At 35.2% G+C, this 14,385-nt stretch overlaps 1 protein-coding gene and 1 long non-coding RNA gene across 18 annotated transcripts in view; both read right to left on the reverse strand.

The window, feature by feature from the left end:
• The window catches only part of kcnq5a (potassium voltage-gated channel, KQT-like subfamily, member 5a), a 251,683-nt gene that overhangs the window by 162,380 nt on the left and 74,918 nt on the right, over window positions 1–14,385 (reverse strand). The window lies entirely within an intron of this gene.
• On the reverse strand, window positions 332–5,823 carry LOC141377192 (uncharacterized). Its single transcript, XR_012389320.1, has 3 exons — window positions 5,098–5,823; window positions 3,781–4,928; window positions 332–2,199 (listed from the first exon to the last, which is right to left on the reverse strand). It is a non-coding gene; the product is annotated as an uncharacterized lncRNA (long non-coding RNA).

Raw genomic sequence — 14,385 nt, forward strand, 5'->3', positions numbered from 1 at the left:
TTACATTTATCATTATCTGTGTTAAAAACATCTTTACGAGACAGTTCACCCTGAAACGAAAAAGGAATCATTTACTTATGCTTTACGTTTCTTAAACCCCTGAGTTTTCCTCATTTTATAATATTTTATATTACATTTTATTGATAACTGGAAACTTATAGCCATAGTAGTTTTTCCTACTATGTAAGTCAATGGTTACAGGTCACAATTCCTCAAAATATCTTCTATTGTGTTCAACAGAAGAAAGAAACTCGCAAAATATTACTTTAGAACAAACATGCAGTTGAAGTCAGAATTATTAGCCCCCCTTTGATTTTTCTTTTTCTTTTTTAAATATTTCACAACTTTCACAGTATATCTGATACTATTTTTCTTCTGGAGAATATGTTATTTGTTTTATTTTGGCTAGAATAAAAGCAGTTATTAATTTTTTTAACACCATTTTAAGGACAAAAACAGTCTAGAGAACAAACCATCATTATACAATAACTAGCCTAGTTAAGCCTTTAAATGTCTCTTAAAGCTGTATAGAAGTGTCTTGATGAATATATAGTAAAATATTGTGTACTGTCATCATGGTAAAGATAAAATAAATCAGTTATTACAAATGAGTTATTAAAACTAATATGCTTAGAAATGTGCTGAAAATCTGCTCTCTGTTAAACAGAAAACAGGGAAAAAATAAACGGGGGCTAATAATTCTGACTTCAACTGTATATATAGAGTCATTCTTGGTTCAGGTAAAAAAGACATTATTAGATGCTGGTATAAACCTAATCCACCACAAATGCAAGATTTGACTGATGTTTTGAAAAATATATTCATTATGGAGAAAATTACATGTAGTGTGATTAACCAAAAAGATACATTTGGTGATTTGTGGTCTGAATGGATTGAGTACAATACTCCCATTAAATCTGTTGTCTTTTTTCTATAGAATTCTAAGATTTACTTTTTTTTTGTTAATATTGCCTCCCCCTCCCCCTTTTTTTCAATCTTCTGTATATAGTTTTGATAAGGATGATGTAAAATAAGGCAAAGGGATATGTTGTTCTGTTGCTGTCATGAAGAAATTCGTGCTTCCTCTTTGATCCCTAAATGGGGAATTTGAACTGAAAAGCGGTAAAAATGACAAATGTCTACTGATGCTGTGAGCTGTATCTCTCTGCAATAAAAACTTTAATAGAAAGTGAAAATAAATAAAAAAATAACAAGAAAGTCTTTAAACAATTAGTACTCTTTTCTCTCAATTTTTAAAGACTTTAATGCATCTTGCTCGTTAAACCTATTTTTATGTAGTATCTAAACTGTCAGCTGTCATCAGACTGTCTGAGATCTTGACGTAAGCTGGCGAAGAACCTCAGACATGAAGAGTGTGAAACCATTACCATGTTATCCTAGCCTGTTTTCAGACCTCTGTCTGGCAATCAATATGGATACAAACAGTCCCTCGCTCACTCAAACACACACACATTAGAAAAAGCTCCCAAGCCTACATTCTATTTTCAGCACATGTATCAATCACACCATTGCTTAAATATTAAAGCATGAGAGATGAGAAAGAAGTTGATATGAAATATGTAAAGACTCATTAGAGAAGACCTACATAAGATTGTCCATTTAATTAGAGGGAGACAGAAGATCTGTGATATTTCATACAGTCCGTATCTTTGAGCCTATGCCCGCGTTGCTCTTTGGAGAAGACGAGTGACTGATCTCTTAATTATTGCTCGTTCTTTGTCTCTCCGCATCCATCTGAACTTTCCCAGGTCACCGTGTCGGAGAGCACCGTGCGGTCATCAGCACCACAGAAAGGGTCAGAGCAAATAAAAATGTGCGGCTAGAAAGTGAGAAAAGCGAGTGAGTTTTATTGGGCCAGGCAGTGCAGCAGGAGGCTTAGTGTTTCCAGATGTGCCGGCAGTCCCAAAAGTGTGGCTGCCCTACCGTCCGTCTGCATTACAGCAGATCAGTGCTCTTAAAAAGTGCTCAGAGACTTCAGGAAGAACAGACACACGGGCTCAGCTGCTGCCACAGTACTATTCCTGGAAAAGGAGTTGACATCATTGATTTTTTTTCCTAATGAGTGGGCAGCACGAGTAAGTGTTTCATTTCGTTAGGTGTTCCAGTACTGTGACTGGACACGTTTCAAATGAAAACCATATCATCCAGAAAAGGAATGGAAATAGTGCTTGGGAACGTCTTGATTGAATGATTTGCAGCCTATGCTGTACGCAGATGTGGATGACGTGTCGAGTGCAAGTGACTTACATGTGAAGTCAATAATGCAAAGATGCGATTAGACATCCTGTGGTGCAAATCAAGTGCAAGCAAATCGTTTGGTGCTTTACATGTTTCAGACTCCAAAGGAAAGTGGGAGAAAACATCTAACAAACAGAGCAATGGAACAGACAGAAAAGTAAGCAGCTGACAATGATGGACATCGGTTCAAGGATGATGGCTGCTGGATGTGACTGTATTGAAGGACATTATTTTTGCTATATATATATATATATATATATATATATATATATATATATATATATATATATATATATATATATATATATATATATATATGCATACACTTTCCCTGCCATTGACATGGGGAAAATGCATTGACTAGTTTTACAGTAATCCGTGTTTTAGGTGTGTTATAGTAAGGGAAGCCTAAATGCATGTCCTGAGTGAGGTACATGATGTCAGATGCTCCAGAAGAGTGAAATCTGAGAAAGAGAAAGTAAGATTGTGTGTAAAAATAAGTTTTTTACAACCTTCCAATGGCTTAGTCCCTACCATTTTAGATCTGTTTTAGATCTTGTCTCGACAAGAGACCAAAATAAAGTAGCTTTATTTTTATGATTTTTGTCATAACGATTGCATATCTAACAAAGTAGGCTATCTAATATGTTAAATAAGATATCTGGTTTCCCCCACAGTCCAAAGACATGTGCTATATGTGAATTGGGTAAGCTATATTGTCCATAGTGTATCTGTGTGAATGAGAGTGTATGGGTGTTTCCCAATGATGGGTTGCAACTGAAAGGGCATCCGCTGCTTAAAACATATGCTGGATAAGTTGGGGGTTAATTTCGCAGTGGTGACCCCAGATTAATAAAGGGACTAGGCTGGAAAGAAAATATATGAATGAATAAATGAATTTATATCTATTTTTTTAAAACACTCATTTTCCAGAATTTATGTGATTAACCACCACAAAATCAGTAATTTTTTACTGAAAAAAGAAGATAAATAAATAAATCACAAACAAAAAAAACCCAAAAAATGAGGGGGTCTGCACAATAGATAAACGCTAAAAAATTACCATGTTAAACTGAAAGTGCATTTTGGCCATTGGTGTCAAGTTATTGACACAGTAATTTAGATTGTACATTTTCAGTCATACAACCATTCTCTCAATATGTAATACTTATTGTAAAATGTACTATATGTTGTATTGCTTTGTTTGTTTTTAACAATTGTGTAATAGACTAGACATGCATGAGGTAAGAAAAAGTGTTGTATTTTGCCAGAAAAGGCCAATTTGGTCATGTGTCTTGTGGCAAACCAATAATATGACTTACTTTGCCATTATTATCACTGTGATTGTTATTTAGTGTTTAAAATTTGAAGCCGGGTTAGGTGTCTTAGGTGTTGTTGTAAATTTATGTCAAAATGTTGTTGCTTTTATTATATTTCTTACCGTTTAAGTATTTTAAACTTTTTTGTGTTGTTCATTGTAAAGGTTTATTTACAATAAAAAAGCTGTTTTATGTCTTCCACCATTGTGTTTGTGTATGTCTATGTGTGCTTAAGTGTTAGTTCAGGCACTATTTAGGCACCAGAACCATTTTAAAAGGATGGATTTGGCACTGGTATTAAAAACAAACAAACAAACAAACAAACAAATAAATAATTCCCAAACCTAATTCAATACATTTGGCAAAAATCTGTCAAGATGAAGAAATGTATGCGTCATGCACATTGTATGTTTACCCTAGTCTACTCTTAAAAACCGCAGTATACTTTAGGATTTATGGTTACCGTTCTTGATATGAACAGGCATTTACTGTTCAATCAATGGGCATTTCCTCAAACCATAAAGTGGCCTTTTAGAAGAGAGGTTTTGGATTTAATTGTATCAAGCAATTGAGGCCAATGAACTCAAATGAAATTTCCAGGCTTCATCCAACTCGCAAACAAATAGAGCAACTGAGAACCGTCAAGTCCATTTTAGATCTCTTCGGTTCAATTCACTACTGTATAACAATACAGCGGGGAGAGGAATATTAGCTAATCTCAATCTCTCTGGCTCTCTTTCACTTTTCCTCTCCTCTCTTTCTGTCTCTAATGAGCACACCACCCGCAGGCCAAGTGAGAATGGAGGGAAAGCTCCCAGAGTTCTCCCGGTCAAGCGTGTGTTTTCCTACTTAGCAGTAAGATGTTTAACCACTGTTTAACCACACTTTTGATTAGTCCTCAGACAAACGCCACCAATGACATTTTCTGGGCTGGAATCGGAATGAACGGTGGGAAACGAGAGAGTTAGAGAGGGTCAGATAGTGTGAGAAAGCAGCTTGAAAGCTGGCTGAAGACACTGGCTCTGGCACATATATATAGCATTTTTTTTCAACCATCACCAAAACAAAACAATTTTAATCCATACGCTTTTTTATTTTGCAGAATAAAAAAACTGAATTACTTCAGAAGTTAAAGTGATGATTTTCTGCAGAACTAACAACTTATGACTATTGCATGTGTGAAGGTCTATGAGACGAGTAGAAGACTTATTGATTTTACAGTTACAGAACCGCTATTACTCATTGGCAACCTCCAGTCTCCCTTGGGAAGCTATTATGGAAGTGATTGAAACTGCAATTCAACGACTGGCCACTTGAGGCTGGCTCCAAAATGGAGTAAATCCCCATAGACTTCCCATGCTAAACTGCCAAACCTTACAGTTGAAAAACATTTTTACAGTCTTTGGTTTTGGTATAGTTAATATTACCCTTCATAACAACTTTAACTGTGCATCAATACCGAAGCACTTCACACACTTTGACACTCTGAGTCACCACAATGAGTGTCAAAATTTGCTACATTGATCTCATATTTCAAGTGGTCATTGCAGCATATCAGCAAATCATATACATTCCCGCATAAAAACATGCTTTTTAGCGTAAAAATGTTGTGCGCTTTATCAAATTCATATAACAATGGAAGATCAAGTTGTAGCTTGTGGTGTGGCTTTGCTTCACTTATCCAATATGTGTCCATATGTCTGAAATATTCTGATGCGGCAATACGGTTTTGTACTGTTGCATGAGATTCCCGCTTTTTTTGAAAGAAAAAAAAATGTAACATTAATGCACATCAGTAGCTCTGCTTTTTTAATGTATGTCCCTGTAAGAAAACATTGTAAATAATTGATAATCCAACAACCGCAATAATCAAAACCTTGGGAACAACAACCAAAGATCACAATGACTGTGTTCTCTGGCCTCCTCTCAAGCGTTAAATATCTACATTCCGATTGCTTGCCACCGAACCGCGTCATAGCTCATTACCATAAAGTTGACCTGATTTTAACTCTGCTCAATGCCCACACCGTATTGCCACCATCTCCCGTTGAAAATGTATTACTTCTACTTAGTGCTACTATGTCGCTCTCGCCACTTTTAGTGTGAACGCACAGTAAAGGTTTCTTTTTTCAAGATCTCATCGGTTTAATTTATAAAAAGGCTTAAAATTCTGCATAGTTAAGGGCATGGCCACTTAAGTGAGAGGTATTTGGTGATTGTTGTTACATAACCTCAGTTCATAGCTGCTGGATTTAGCATATCTGTGGTATTTGTTTAATGATGCTCTATATATTTTTTTTGTTTCCTACTATTTCCTACAATTATCAAATAAAATGGCATGATGTGCTATTAACTGTGTTAACAGACTAGCTCTAGACTATAAAACAGTCATCTGAATTGTGGTCATACAAGGATCTGCTAGGATTTTAAATATAATTAAAGCTGCAGGCAGCGATGAAAGGGACCTCGCACCCGGGCTCACTGCCACACAGTGGCTTTAGGATGACAGAGAATAGTAGACAATAATAATTTAGGCTGATAATTATAAAAAATCCTGAGAAATTCACAGATTTATGCAAAACTTCCTTTTGTCAGCGTGTTGCTATGACTGTGACTCAATATTGGCATGTAGATGTCTTCAGGAGAGGAGTCCCATTGAACCTGTGAATTTTCAGGCAGATCGGACATTGTGTGGCTGAGTTATAAGTATACAGTGTATTCCATGACAATACACTGAATTTTGTCAGTCCGCCACAGACACGCCCTTCGCCGAAAACTGTAGATCTTCACAAATTCACATCACAAAGGCCTTTGGATTATACTGACAAAACTTGTATTCAATCTGATAAAATTTGTAGGAGGAGTTTGTTAAACTGTAAAACATGTAATTTCCTGTGGCCAATAGGTGGCACTATAACTGTAACTAGATATTGGCAAATAAAGGTGTTCAAGTCAAGACTCTTATTCAACAAGTGGACTTTTAGGCAGATCAGACAATGAGACAAGAGTTAGAACAAATTCCTATTTTGTGGCAAACATCAAAGTTTGTGAGGCCGCCATGGACACGCCCATCAACGAAAACTCTACATCTTCACAACTTACCATCGCCAAGGCCTTTAGATGACAAAAGACCATTTCCGTGTTGATCGAATAAAATCCCTACGAGGAGTTTGTTAAAGTACAACGGCTGGAAATGGCAAAAACTTTTTTGGCAGACAAAGTTAAAAATATCTGTCTTCCTGTTGGGTTTAAGATTTCGTTGTAGGTTTTGGCATGTTTGATGTGTGTGCTAACTTTCATATGTGTGCGCAAAATGTAACTCGGGGGCAACTCCGTCAAAAGTGCACAGGTGGCACTGTAGAGTCATTTTGCCACACCCACTTTCCACTTTCTTTAAGAGTTTTTGAGCATGTTTAGACCCTCAAAAATGCGATTCCTTTGAGAGACAAAGAAGATGAAGAAATTCCAATCGGGCCTATACACACCGTAGGTGCTCGGTCCCTAAAATAGCCTAGCATTTACTAACACATATTACTTTCCTGGAAAATTGTTAGGTCCCACTATATATTAAGTGTCCCTAACTACTGTGTACTTACATCAAAAAAATAAATACAATGTACTTACTGTGTTTATAATGTATTTGAGAACACTTGTGGTGCTTTTGAGTTGGAATAGAGGTTGGGTTATTGACAGATTTGGTGGCATGGGTAGGTTTAAGGGTAGGTTAAGGTGTAAGGGATGGTCAACAGTGTATTTACAAATGTAATTACAAAAGTTAACTACAGATGTAACTACATACATGCAATTAATCAAGCATAAGTACACAGTAAATACATGTATTTACACAATAAGTACATTGTAACAAACTATTAATTTCTATGTAAGTACATATTAGTTAAGACCACTTAATATAAAGTGGGACCAATTGTTATAAGAATAATGCTTACTGTGACCCAAATGCTAACAAGTCAACTTGTTTTATGTCAAAAAAAAAGAAAAAAATACAACCATGCATATTTTGCTCCGCCCACGTCCCGCTTCTTTGCCCATTTCCGATTACACTTATAGCTTTATCTGCGCTCCTTGGAAACCTATGAGTGATATCACATTTACTACATCCATATTATTACACAGGCTATGCTATTACTGTACTTCAGTGTTAACTCAATATTCAACAATCTTGACACACAGCTGCATGACGCCTGTGAGTGATTATTATCAGAGTCTTCCTTTCATACTTTTAGCTCTAGCCAAGGAGGTTGTGGAAAAATCAGCTTAAGGAAGAAAAAATAAAACGCATACCAACAACTCTTGCGTAAACATCTTCAGCAATGACATCATCAACGGACCACATCACGAGTCAAGTAGGTCAACCTGGAGAAAGCTGTTCATTAACATTCCTATTCATCTTTGTGGCAGTTGTTCAGTTGAGATTAACGCTTGACAAAGCAACAATGACTCTGAATGGCATCAATCTATAGCAGAGTTATTACTTTTTCCAACCAATGGTCTGAAAAAACAGCTTGAAAATAGTCATAAGGCTTGTTTGTGATGCTCACCCATGATGATCCCAGGATGTATTGCGATTAGAAATGCGGTTTGCTCTGATGTCAAGTCGATGAAATATTACAAGAAGTGTACTATTACTGTTTATAGCCCATTTTGTAGGCTGAAATGAATGAAGTCTTATTGAAATCTGTCCAATTGGGAACTACCTAGAGGCAATGTAGTGGAAAGTTACTTTTGAAAGTAGTGCATTACAATATTGAGTTACTCCCCCCAAAAAGTAACAAATTGCGTTACTTAGTTACTTTTTATTTTGAAAAAAGCAATACATTCTATTACTTTTGCGCTACTTTTGCTTACCTGGCTAAGGTTTGATCTCTTTCAGCACTCGCAGGTGTTTTATCACTTGTTTTATAGGGAAGATCTGCATTTAACAGCCACCTATATAACCTACACCTTCATTTTCTTTTAAAAAATGTAGGATAAAATCATATTTTAAGAACTTTCTTAGCCCAGAGCTATACATGCTGTATATACAGATATACTTTGCTACTTTTTGTACATTTTGTGTTATTAGTTAAGTAAATTCAAAAATGCAATAAAGCATACAAGTACTAACATGAAATAATTAAGGCAAAAACAGACAATAACAAAACAAACAGTAAGATGATAAAAAAAAATTCACCAAATCAAAATAAATCTTTGAGCTTTATTTATTAAATAAATTGCTTCACATGGCCTTAACAAATGAGTAAATAATTTCCCAAAAGAGAAAAAAATCTTAAAATATTACAGTCTCTTTTACAGTATCTTTAGACAGTGGCTGCACCTCCTCAACAATAAAAATGCGTTCAGCCAACCAGATGTGATTTATCCAGTGTTGTCCAAGCAGGTCCGTGCACATGAGATGAGAAATACTAGTTTTTTTTTCGTTATTTTTTGAATCAGAAAAAAAGTCTATATTAAAAAAAAATACATTTCTATTCATAAATGAGTAATATTATAAAACTATACATTATATTTTTAATGTTGTCTCCACATTTACTCCAAATTTTTTTGCGTTCTGAGTTTCTAATATTCATTCATTTAACCATGGTGAACGCACAGAGAATAAAGGCTCTTGGTTTTGCACTCCTTTATTTTGGACAGAGGGTAAAGTTAATAATTTCTTTCAAATATTAACAAAAATTATATATAAAGTTTATTTTTGTTATGCCGACATGATGTATTGATCAATAGAAAAATCTGCTTGAGTTGAAAACTCAGTGTCTTTCACATATATAGGATTTCTGCAGATTTCACCAAGTCAAATTTAAGACTTTATTACATTTTTAAGACCATTATGAATTAAATTTCTTATCGAGGGCTAAGGAGTAAAGATTTTTACTGGCCCCACTAAAATGTTTTTTAATTACTTATATATTACTTAAATAATGTGTAAAAACAAGCAAGCCATAATCTTTCCAGGTCAGTGTCCTTCCCACATATGGGTCTAATCCCAATTCAATTTTTGTACCCCTACCTCTTCCCCTTTTCATGGCCCTATAAACTGACTGTTTAGACAGAGGAAGGGGTTTAACATTTACCCCTAAGACAAGGGACAGCACTACAACACCTGCACACATCATCATGTCATCGCAATCTCTTGCTTTAAATGAGATCGATGACCGCGACTGCTGTAGTTATTAAAGTTGTATCACTGAAGGCAGCGACATCATGTTATAATAACGATATAATGTGGCAATAAGCTCATAACTGTAAATACAAGAAAACAACATTAACATTATAGCAAACACCATAAAATGCTCATTCCCAGCCACTATACTTTTCTGACAGGGTATTCGAGTGTAATCGAGTGAAATTGTTGAGGGACTGCTATACAATAGTTATTATTAGGGATTATAGACGCGAAATTCAGTGGTTTTTATTTTAGCTTTTTTGTTTGTTTGTTTTTTTTGGTAACACTTTACAATAAGGTTCATTAGTTAATGCATTTACTAACATGAACTAATCATGAACAACACATGTACAGCATTTATTAATCATAATTGAACATTTACTAATGCATTATTAACATTTAAGTCTATGCTTGTAAACATTAGTTAATGCACCATGAGTTAACAAGAACTAACAATGAACTACTGTATTTTTATTAACTAACGTTAACTAAGATGAACAAATACAGTAGTAAATGTATTGTTCATTGTTTGTTCATGTTAGTAAATGCATTAATTAACATTAACTAATGAACCTTATTGTAAAGTGTATGGTATGCATGACAGTAAAACATGACAGTAGCATGACAGTAAAACATGAACCCGGTTTGGAATGTATTAAAACAAGTGCTTGTTTGTTGTAAAAATTCGTAATAATGTCAAAAAATCCTAATTTAAGCATCTCCTTACTTTCGTGTGCAGCCGTTGTAGCTGGTATATTCTGGGAAATTTTCTTACCCCTTGGTTTCGAGTGTGGTCCAGAAAAATTTCAGTTTCAAGGCCTTTCTAGCCCTTCCCCTTAGCCCTAAGGCTTCAAGCTAAAATGAAATGAGGACACCCCTACCCCATCACATGAATGCACAAATTGAGGGGTGGGAGTAAGGGGAAGGGCAGAGGCAGAATTGGGATTGGGCCATGGTCTATAAATACATGGAAAACTTACAAATCGTATTGTGAGGAACCATGTTGTTAAATAGAGTTGTAAAGAGTTTTGTTAAAAGTTTTATGGAGATGTATTGTTGGTGACTGTATAATGCATACAGGTGTTGGCATAATTAGCTAGCTTAACATGGACATTGGAAAATTAAGACCCATTTAAAATGATTTAAGGCCTACAAGACAATATCTCAGCCAATTTAATACTTTTGAAGGCCTAAATATATATATATATATATATATATATATATATATATATATATATATATATATATATATATATATATATACATATATATATATATATTTATATATATGTATATATATATATATATATATATATATATATATATATATATATATATATATATATATATATATATATATATATATATATCAAAGACAATATAAGATACCCTGATCTCACTATATTATTCACATGGACAATGCACATGCAGCATGCGTGGACAACATGAGGACAAAAAGCATTTTTTATCTCCTATAATGCCTTAAGAAAAAAAGTAGTAACTGTACTGTAGATGGATGAATGTGTCTAGTGTGTATATGTCAAGTGCCTGTGTTAGTGGCTGCTGTCAAATGGAGTATATGTTTGAAGGCTGTACGTTCAACTGTGCACGTACACACATACATGTAATATATGGCTTAACACTATAGTCTAAGTACAGAAATACAGCATTCCCATCCTCAAACATACACCCAACAAGCCTTGTTTTAACACTGTTTCAGAGGACATGGGGAGGGATGACCATTCATTTTTGGTAAGATAAACAAAATGTTCCAGTCCCAGAAAAAAATGCTGCTAATTGCATACAGTATGTGGGAATTAATTATGAGCTGCTCGTTTATTCACACTGAACTTTTGCTTCAAAGTATCCCACTCTGGCTGTTTACAGTTCATTGGAAGCGTTTTTGGGTTACAAGACCTGAAACAGCCTCTCTGTATTTACCATTTGAGCAGGTTTATGTTAATTAAACTTTGACTCCTGTAACGTCTCCAGCAATGAGAAGCTAACTGCTATGATTAGCAGAAATCAGGACAGTTATAAGTTCATTCAGCTGAAAAAAAGCAACTGCACTGTACTAGCACAACAACTGGCAGAAGTGGAATTTTCTTTTAAGAGCCTCTGATGCTCAGTTCTCTCTGAAGGTTATTACACACTAAATCTGAAATCTCCCTCAGAAATATTTGAACATTTAAAAATAAAATTCAACCTCAAATTGTGTCATTTATATTGATACACTGGCCCAAAATACTTTGTTCATCATAAAACAAATTGGATTGGGTTTACTTTTTGCATCCGAAACAAAAGTCTTCAGAGAGGTGCTTTGACTGTTCAGAGTCACCGTACAAGCGAAGGCATACAAAACCCAGATTGCTGTCACTTGCAGCACAGATGACTTATGACAAACAAACTGCGTAATATAAAGACAGTGTGTGGCGGACAGTTGAAAACCACTGCTGTACCTTTCCAATGAGGCTGTTTTGCAAGTCTTTGTGTATGTGTGTCTCCATACTTCTGACGTACTGCCAATTAAGGCTGCACAGCACTGGAAAAATATGCACTATTGTTGTTGAGTATTTTGATAACAATATTCCTTATGATATAACATTCCCCTAGAAAAATGCCATATTTTATTAGCTAAATATAAATATATATTTTTAAAAGATTTATTTTTGGTCTTTATTAAGCGGATAGGACAGTATTTCAGACAAGAAGCAAAGTGCGAGAGAGAGAGGGGGTAGGGACAGGAAATGTCCTCAAGCTGGGATTCGAACTCAGGATGCTGACAATATATGTCAACATGCTAACCACTAGGCTTTTGTGCTGACTACTGGCTATATCTTAAAACAATTCAGAGAAAACAAATGTGTCAAGGTGCAAACACTTAGGGTCCTATACACCTGGTGCAATAAGGCGCAAGACGTATTTGGTGCAATATGCTGATATTTTTAGACCATTGCAACTCTAATTTTCACGTTTTGCACCACATTGTTTAAATAACAAATCCATTTGTGCCACTTTGTGGACTCATGGGCGTGCTGGTCTATGAAGGAGGTGTGTTAAGGTGCATTGTTGGTGTGTTGCTATTTTAAGGAACTGGAAAAGAATCGTGACATTGACCAACTATGCTGCTTTAAAGTTCAGTGCAGAACGCGTTAGTTATGCGCCCATCCTGGATGTACAGCAATACACACATATCTTTACACTGTTTCCTTATCCACAAAGGTAAAAAAGTAAAGAGTAAATGTAAAGTAAAGAGAAAGTAAAGATGCCAAAGGAAGGAGGTTTATTCTTTATCCTTTCACAGATGGTCTGTTTAACTGCTTTCCTGCTAGTGAAGAGTTCAGTTTTTACAAAGTAAGCCATTAAAAAATAACAAATGTGCCATGGCGCTACGCAACTGACTTAAATAGAATGGGAGATGAGACTCTGATTGATTTAATGCATATTATGCTCAAAACGCCCCATTAACTCATTAGGAAAAGAAGTACAACACTGTTAGACCATGCACCCAGCGCAGAGCGTGATTTTCTGTCCATAAAATAGCAAAAGTGGATTCAGATACGCCCTTAATGCTTTTGCATCATGCGCTTTAGACTTTGTGCCTAGATCATTAAAGTAGAGCCCATAGTCTTTAAAACAATATGAATGAGTGAAAACCTCAGCAGATATTCTGACCCTGATTGGCTGTTGTCATTCTCCTCTCTTGTCTCCACTCCCGCTATTAGTTATCATCTTTGGGCCACTCCAGCCAATAACCAAACAGCAACTACTGGTGAGGCCCCATCTGATTGATCAAATTTAGATAAACAACCAATGCATAAAATAAATGTCATTTATCATACAAGTCTGCAATATGTATGCAGATAACAACAATTTTGCAATATATTGTGCAGCCCTACTGCCAATCTCTGTTCAGGATTCATTTACAGATGGAAATGTGTGTTATGTGGCTGGAGTATCACAAGTAAAGCATTCAAGTTCCACTAATTTACTGAAATAAATGTTGAATTTCGGAATAACCCCAAGCTCTTTGATATGGAAGTGAAATCTCCTTCCTCTCCAGCAGTGGATTGGATGAACACAATATTTAATCTTTCTTTTTTATTTTAAAAAAGAGAGAGGGTAACAAAGCATCACTGACTGAATCGACTCCAAATGTTTTGGACAATATGTTTTCTTTGTTTCGCAACAGTTTAATTAATACGATCTGATTTGGTGTGCAAATTTTTTTTATTTGAATAGAAAAAATGCAAACAATTATTTTCTTATAACTTCTTATAATAATATTTCTTATAACTTAGATGATATTTTTATATACATTTCGATAACTTATAACAAATATAAATTCAGTGTGCAAAAGGAACATAAAAGGCATATAAAGTCTAACAGTCGAGCACATGTCAATCAAATGATGCTTTAATAATTTAGATGCATCTAACCAGAGGTCGATGAACATCAAACTGAGAAATTAGACACTGAAAAACAGTGAACCTCTTTCCTTATTAACTCCAAAGCAGGTGTCTTTTAACCAAAGGAACACAATTCCGGATCTAGCCAAATATTTAGGGAGGCTCAGGCTTGAGGAAGTCTGTACCAGGACAGTCAGTCCCCACATACCAGTGC

This window comes from Danio rerio, chromosome 13, assembly GCF_049306965.1.
Source record: "Danio rerio strain Tuebingen ecotype United States chromosome 13, GRCz12tu, whole genome shotgun sequence".
Classification (NCBI taxonomy): domain Eukaryota; kingdom Metazoa; phylum Chordata; class Actinopteri; order Cypriniformes; family Danionidae; genus Danio; species Danio rerio.